This window comes from Etheostoma spectabile, unplaced genomic scaffold (genome assembly GCF_008692095.1).
Source record: "Etheostoma spectabile isolate EspeVRDwgs_2016 unplaced genomic scaffold, UIUC_Espe_1.0 scaffold378, whole genome shotgun sequence".
In the NCBI taxonomy this organism is placed as follows: domain Eukaryota; kingdom Metazoa; phylum Chordata; class Actinopteri; order Perciformes; family Percidae; genus Etheostoma; species Etheostoma spectabile.
Genome location: NW_022605595.1, coordinates 225,074 through 233,278, shown reverse-complemented (window position 1 = coordinate 233,278; position 8,205 = coordinate 225,074). Strand labels below are relative to the sequence as shown.

Sequence of the window (8,205 nt, the reverse complement as noted above, 5' to 3'; positions counted from 1 at the left end):
ACAAGTATCTGTACTTCTACTTAAGTACGGAAAGTGAGTACTTTTGCCATCTCTGTCAAAAGACACAATTAGATTATTTTTCTAAATTGTTGAGCCCTTAGCGACCGTGAGCTCTCCGAGCAGCAGAGGACGACACTGCAGGATGTCAAAGTTTTTACACAAACCAATACTCGGTAATACTGACGTGATTCGGTCGGTCCTGGTAAAAGTACAGGGTTCGGTACCCAACACACACTGTTGGAATTTATAATTGCTTTGCTTAATATTGTGTGATTTATAACCATCATTTAAAGGGTGTTGTGTTCAGTTAGTGTGAGTCAAAATCTTTAGACGTAGTAGCCATTTACAAATCACATGAAACACACACAGAGAGGAACCGTCTACTTCCTGTGTTGGGTGACATCAGAAAGCAGCAGGAGTGGAGCTCCAGTGTGGACCGAGCAGCCAGAGAACCTCAGCCAGGTTGGAACTCTCTGAACCATAGAAAAAAATGATAGAAAGGCCATTTCCATTTAAATCAACACATAATGGTCAAGTGGCAGACATTTTTATTTGCACCATTGCCATGGTACCATATAACTTCAGCCTAAGCCGACTTCTGAAAGTCGCTGGGCTGAGGCTAAATAAGTCAAACGAATGTCATGCTCATCCACTCAAAGTACACTGTCTATCACCACAGTAACAGCTTTGATTTGGCTATTTTTTCTGTGAAAATGTGGCGGTTGGTGGCGTTAAGTTTGAGTTGCAAGCTATTGTAAGGCAGGTATGAGGACAGTTGTTCTCCGACTGGCTGGTTCCGCCGTGCTGTCCGCGCATCAGTGCAAAGAATGAGCTAACACCTGGGTCCAGTGATTAACTGCTATTAAAATACAGCCCTTGCATTTTAAACAACACCAACCTCACTCAGACATTGAGATAAAAAGCCCCAAAAACAAATGAAATACAAGATTAGAACACACACTGAAAGGACGCCATAACAATCGCTAAAGGTCGGCAGATCTACTACATGATTTGCTCACTAAAAAGCACATTTAGCTCTAATACAACAGCTCAACTGTTAAGCACAGCAAACAATACAACAGCTCTTCAAAAACCTGGAAAAGAGAAGGCTTAACCTCTGGGTGGTACACACATTGTCAGTAACATAGCTTCGAAATGAGTAACTCTGTCTACCCTCGGACACAGCTCAGCTGCACTAAAATCTTAAATAATTTTTGTCTGCATGCATAAAATAACTTGGCAATCCAAAGACAGATTAAGGTCATTATCAGTAGTGGCCCAAAGAGGGCGGCCCTACTGTCATTTGCCCAAATTCCAGATGGCCAGTCCGTAACAGGCTGGGTCTAACTTTAGGGTCCGCTGACCCGTTGTCAATAGGTCTAACTGTTCCTCCTCACTCTGTGCAACTCCGAGAACATCTCCCGAGCTGCATTATGTTCAGCAGCTGATGGTTAAAGAAGAGGTTCCCCCTGAGCAGCAGGAGTGTAGCTCCAGTGTGGACCAGCAGGAGCCCGAGCCCCCCCACACATTAAAGAGGAGCAGGAGGACCTCTGTAGCAGTCATGAGGGAGAGCAGCTTCTAGGGCTAGAGGAAGAAGCTCAACAGCTTCATCAAAGACAAACTCAACACATGGAAACAAAAGCATTTAAACAAAGAGTTAAGAACATTCCACCATCTTTTATTACTAAAATTATTTCATTTAAAGATTTTCATTTACGATGTACTACATATTGGTGATTGGTTTCATTATCTCTATATCTGTATTGGTATCCCGTGATCATTATCTGTTCTTATTTCTCTCTGTGCTGCTGGTACTGCGGCTGACTTTACAAGCACTCACCATTTCTAGCATCTGTTTGTATTTCTATTATTCAATACACATTCATTTGATGTTCAGTGGAATATAAAGTGAAGATGAAAGGTTACCTGTTTAACTCTGATATTAAAGGTTTCTGCAAGTTCTAAAAATGTGTCTATAAACTTTTTTTTTCAAATTAGTATTGTTTCTTTTAAAATTCAAACCTGTCTTTCCTTTTCTAGGTTCATGTAATGCTGCCTTTGATGCTATTGAAATATTTTGTAGTTGTATTTCTTCTTTCGCTTGTCCAAATATTAATTTGTTGTTTTGTACGGATCCATATGACTCTGTGTCGCTTCAATTTAATTGAAATTTGTTCTGCCCTCTAGTGTCCAGAAACCAGGATGGACAAGTCTGGGTCCTTTATTATTTAAGTATCCGCATTATTATCACTCCCCTTTTAAAGGGCAGAATGTTAAAACATATCAAACTGTTACAAAAATCATAATTTATAATATCTAATTTTTGGACCTGGGCCTGGGTGGGACCAGGTAAAACTAATACTTCTCGGCTTCCACGCTTTTTTTATAAAACAACTTCTATCATCTTCTGAATTTGGTTAATGTTTCTCAGAGCCCTGAAAAATATTTGTCACTCTGCAAACTAAGTTTCTTAATATGTAAGTGTTTCTAAAGTTATTATGTTTGCTGATACTGTAAATTTATTCGCTTTAATTTAAAAATAGGTGTTTAAATCATTTCTCTTTCTTATTTTGTCTGAGAAGGTCTTCTGGACTCTTATTTTGAAGCTCAGCAAATGATCTCCCCGGAGACTGTAGTCCAGACTGCGGCTACTTCCCCCTGTGACCAAGATGGCGTCTCTCAGAAAGCAGTTTAGCAGAGGGTCTTTGTTGTGTAGAAAGAGTAAAATGTGTAAATCCAGATGCTGAGAGCGTTGTGGAGCACGACTACACTGCGGCTGCTGAAGAGATATTTGGGCGTTTTGAAAGAACGATAGCAGAGTACGAGGAGGAACTTTGTCGTTCAAAGAGGAGAACGAGCGACAACGGAACTACGGACGCTGTTTCAACCCTCAGCTCCGGGTCCACAGAGCAGGTTGTCCATTAAACCTTCAGCTGTCTTTCTCTCCTTCTGGCCTCTTCTCTCAGCGACGTATGACGATAGACGGATGGAAATAAGCATTTATTCAGAACATCTGTTTGGAATCTTCGCTCTTTAACAGGCCGTCGCCACCCACCAGACTCCATGTAAATAATCACTACTTTTAGCGGTATAGAGCAGCATATCTCCACAAGACTCCATGTAAATAATCACTACTTTTATCATCGTAAACACGCTTCATTCAAAGTGGACAGAAACTAATAAAACTACCAAAGCCGTCTTGGTTCATCTTTCCTCTGTTCCAACAATCCACCACTCTGGTCTGGTTGGAATAAACTCTTAATTCCCACCATTACAGTGTAGATATGCTGCTCTATGCACGCTAAGTAAGTGGATTATTTACATGGAGTCTGGTGGAGATATGCTGCCTTATACATGCTAAAGTAGTGATTATTTACATGAGTCTGGTGAGATATTGCTGCTCTATACATGCAAAAGTATGTGATTATTTCATGGAGTCTGGTGGAATATTGGCTCTATACACGCTAAAGTAGTAATTATTTACATGGAGTCTGGTGGAGATATGCTTTCCTATACACGCTAAAAGTAGTGGTTATTTACATGGAGTCTGGTGGGTTTGGCGATGGTGATTTCGGGGCTGTTTTCTAGATAAACAAAGGTTCCTATTGAATAGGTATTCCCTTAGGACTAAATATGTGATTATTACATAGCAGTGATTTTTCGCATTAGAACACAACATTCAAAATGATACAAAACAAGGTCATGTAAGCACATAATTTATTACAAGGATTATAGACTACTTCTTTGTCTGGTGTTCTTTTCCACTGCAACATTATACTCACACTAACTGAACACAACACCCTTTAAATGATGGTTATAAATCACACAATATTAAGCAAAGCAATTATAAATTCCAACAGTGTGTGTTGGGTACCGAACCCTGTACTTTTACCAGGACCGACCGAATCACGTCAGTATTACCGAGTATTGGTTTGTGTAAAAACTTTGACATCCTGCAGTGTCGTCCTCTGCTGCTCGGAGAGCTCACGGTCGCTAAGGGCTCCAACAATTTAGAAAAATATCTAATTGTGTCTTTTGACAGAGATGGCAAAAGTACTCACTTTCCGTACTTACGTAGAAGTACAGTACTTTGTGTTAAAAAATCTCCCGGTAAAAGTGGAAGTACTGATTAAATTTCTTTTACCAGAAAAGTAACAAAGTACAGGCTTGGAAATTTACTTAAAGTATAAAGAGAAAGTAGCCTTGCGAATTTTTATGCAAAGCTACCTGGACCAGACAATGTACTAGAGAGACGCTGAACCTCAGTGAACATGGAGGAAATGTCTTTATATGGCAAAGGCTACATTTTAATGGCTGTCTGCCAGTAGGCCAAAACATCACTATATGATTATAATGACAGAAACTGTCCTAGGTTAATAAGATTCTGACTCTATTAGCAAGAATATGAATCAGTTTGTGATTCTGTGAGAAGTCACAGATCCAGTTTCTATTTCTAAATCTTTCCCCCTCACTGTAAATTAATCTACAGTATGTTGTTACAGCTGGCTCAAAGCCGGCAACAAAAAGGAGGTTTTCACACAGACAATGCAACCAAATGAGATTTATCACTAAATACACCATAACTAATACCCAACCCAAAACCAAACAAAGAACAAATGGTGTTGCTCCTGAAGGCCAGCTAGAGAGTGAGACTCCCACGATGGCAGGCCCTATGCCTTCTGTAGGCCACGCCCACCCCGCCACAAGCAACCCTCCCACTCTCAGTCACCTGCAACACAAAAAGCAGACATAAAAAAACATACTACAAAAAAGAGCAGACATAACAGACCCGGCATATTGCGAAGGGCCGTCACACCCCCTCCTCAAGATGGAGTCCCACACTCCCACCACATCCCAACCCCCAACCACTTAAACCGCCACAGCTCTGGACACGGCATCCGCCCCCGGTATTGTCAGCTCCTTTGACATGTCGAATGTCTAAATGAAAAGGTTTGAGGAAAAGATACCAACGCATAAGTCGCTGATTTCGGATTCTGAGTGAATGAGAAAATTCAGAGGATTATGATCAGTGTAACCACTACCGGACTCCCCCCTCCCCCCACATAAACCTCAAAGTGCTGCAAAGCCCAAATGAGTGCCAGACCTCCTTTTCAATGATGGAATAATTAAGCTGATGGTGAGTTAAACTTTTTCGAAAAACACTCACCGGACAGTCACACACCGTTTCCATTCGTCTGCATGAGTACAGCACCAGCCCCCCCTTACTAGCATCCACTACACGCAAAAGGCCGGTCCATCTGGGGGGCTGCTGAGACGGGGCAGAACACAACAAAGACTTCACCGCCTCAAAGCGTCCTGACATTTAGCGACCCATTCAAACTTACCTTTTGGCTTAGCATAGAGTGAGGGGAGCAGCCACAAGTGGAAAGTGGTTACAAAACCCACGATAGTAACCCACCATACCCAGAAACGAAGAGCCTCTTTCTTGTAGTCGGAACAGAACTGGTCAATGCCACACACACCTTTGCCCTCACTGGACGAACCCGCCTTGACCAACCACTTACCCAGGAGGTTACAGTTGCCTTAGCAACTCACATTTTTGCCAATTGACGGTCAACCCAGCCCGGCCAACCGTCAAACAGGGCCTGATACCTGAAGATGATCCCCCAAGAGTCACTGTATTGACACATCATCCAAATAACAGCACACACACCAGTCCGGACACACCGTATTCATAAGCGTTGGAAAGTGGCCTTGGGCTTTGCGTAACCAAATGGCATCACTGAATATGAGTACAAACCACTGGAAGTAATGAAGGACACGCAATCTCCCTAGCCCTAGGACTTAGAGGAACCTGCCAATAACCTTTAAGCAGTCAAACTCACTGACAAACTTAGCAGAACCAACTTGTCCACACAGTCCTCCAAACGCGGAGTCGGAAACAAATCAGTCTTCGTCAGTAGGTTCACTTTGTGAAGATCAGTACACACGGTCCGAACTTACCATCAGGCTTCTTTACAACGCAAACATGAGAGAGGACCAACTAAGAGGCACACGCTCTGGGAGTCCCACCACATGTGTGCGCCTGCAACCTGTGTGCAGACAGCGTGGTCAGCAACACCGGGCCCCGCAGGGACTGTCCTCTCTCCCTTCCTCTTCACCATCTACACCACAGACTTCAACTACACACGAGTCCTGTAGGGCTGCACGATTATGGCCAAAATGATAATCACGATTATTTTGATCACGATTATTGTGTTGATTTTAACCAAAATTCATTTTATTGTCACATAGCTGTTTTAATTCTTTCACCTATATTATGTTCAATCTTATTATGTTAAGTTGTTTGTTATATAGACACCAGCCTGTGACAATGAATTGAAAATTAGCTCTGATCAAATATCGTAGGATATATATTATTTTTAAATGTATCTCTGAGAAAGCTCTTGGCTTTCACAATAACTGATTAAAAGAGCTGGGGGGGGGGGGCGATGGACGTACTCACAGAGTAGACGCTGACTCATTATGAACGGTCCAGCACGGGTCGAACGGCGGAGACACCTTGTGTGTATGAAACGTCTTTATCTTCACTGCGCTTGCATTTTTATGAACTATGAATTCTGGCCATGGTCATCTCTGTGTCCAGGTTCAGGTCCAGCCCGCATAGCCAGAGTTACTCACGGAACACTGTACAAATAAAGTTTGCCACTCATACTTACAATATACGCTGTGTCATAACAGTTAAACTGTAGACAAATGTCAGAAGTGTGGACCGCGGCCGCTGTGTGGCGGCGCGCGAAGTAAGAGAGAGATCCACCGCACGGCTCTACAGACAAATGGTGTCATGTAACTCAAATTAACCATCCCTATAACAACATTGCAGCGGATGCGAGACATTAGCACCAGTGTGTCCAAAAGGAAAAATATTACTCGCACCCTAGAGCCTGTGAGCTAACCGAAGCTAACTAGCACCCCACCACAACTACCTGGTCACCGCTGTTGTCTGAAAACAACACAGGGACAAAATGTTGCTTTTTGTTCGAACCTTGAGAACCGACGTATAACCAACACTATCTGATGATTTTTCCTCCCGTTACTCTGTCCTCTGGGACTGTCTACCATCTATAAACTACGCGCACGGGTGCAGGGAACAACTCTGACTGCTCAGAGCAGACAGTCGTTTATGGCGTAGATGTGCTGTTGCAAAAAAAAACGGAGCGTTCTATGAAATGAACGCATTTAAAAAATCACGTAAATTTTGTCGTCGTGGGAATTCAAAATTGTGATCGGGGTTAAAATTCGATTATAGTGCAGCCCTAGAGCTTGCCACCTTCAAAAGTTTTCTGATGACTCTGCTGTGGTTGGATGTATCAACGAGGTTGACAGCTGATTACAGAGCTGTGGAGGGTTGGGACTTTGTCATGTAGATTAAGCAAACCATCTACAGCTCAACGTTACAAGACCAGGAGCTGGTGGTGGATCAAGAGAGCCAAGCAGCAGTGACCCCTGTTTCCATCCAGAAATACCTGGGAGTGCACTGGCATAAACTGGACTGGCCAAGACACTCAGCCCTCTACGAAAGGGCCAAAGCCCGTCTCTATTTTCTGAGGAGGCTGAGGTCCTTCAACATCTGCAGACAATGCTGAAGATGTTTTTATGAGTCTTGGGGGGCAGTGCTATCCTCTTTGCGTTGCATGCTGGCTGCCGGCTGAGGGTAGCGGACGCCACAGACTCAATAAACTAATTCGCAAGGCCATGGTTGTGGGGGTGGATCTGGGACTCTCTGTTGGTGGTGTCAAGAGAGGAGGACACTGTCCAACTACATGCCATCTGACAATGTCTTCCCCCACTCCATGGCTTGCTGCTCATCACAGGAGCACTTTCAGTGATAGACTCATTCTCCTCCCAAAATGCACCACAGAGCGCCACAGGAAGTCATCCTGCCTGTGGCCATCAAACTTTTTAACTCCTCCCTCTATGTGTCTGACACACAACACTTAGAGAGGTTGAAACTGGCATATCTCTGTATTATCTGTTTATTATCTGTTTTGTGCAATACCTGGCCTGAAATGTGTTGCAATACTCAACTGCTACTATTATTATTATTATTATTATTATTATTCTTACTTTTCACATTGCTACTGCTACTCCTTATGTTATTATGTAATTACTGTATGATAACATTCCTTGAACTATGTAAATACCGGTACATATCCACACTGCATTTCTTTATTTATATTTCTA

General features: G+C 42.8%; 1 protein-coding gene and 2 long non-coding RNA genes across 3 annotated transcripts in view; 1 reads left to right on the top strand and 2 right to left on the bottom strand.

Annotated features, from left to right (window-relative positions):
• The window catches only part of LOC116686444 (oocyte zinc finger protein XlCOF7.1-like), a 588,898-nt gene that overhangs the window by 498,792 nt on the left and 81,901 nt on the right, over positions 1-8,205 (bottom strand). The window lies entirely within an intron of this gene.
• Positions 1-8,205, bottom strand: part of LOC116686466 (uncharacterized) — a 31,734-nt gene that overhangs the window by 7,694 nt on the left and 15,835 nt on the right. Inside the window, exon 3 of the long non-coding RNA XR_004331258.1 lies at positions 5,433-5,441. This is a non-coding gene — a long non-coding RNA (uncharacterized LOC116686466). The remainder of the gene's footprint in view (positions 1-5,432; positions 5,442-8,205) is intronic.
• The window catches only part of LOC116686465 (uncharacterized), a 20,062-nt gene that overhangs the window by 8,013 nt on the left and 3,844 nt on the right, over positions 1-8,205 (top strand). The window contains exon 3 of the long non-coding RNA XR_004331257.1: positions 308-312. This is a non-coding gene — a long non-coding RNA (uncharacterized LOC116686465). The remainder of the gene's footprint in view (positions 1-307; positions 313-8,205) is intronic.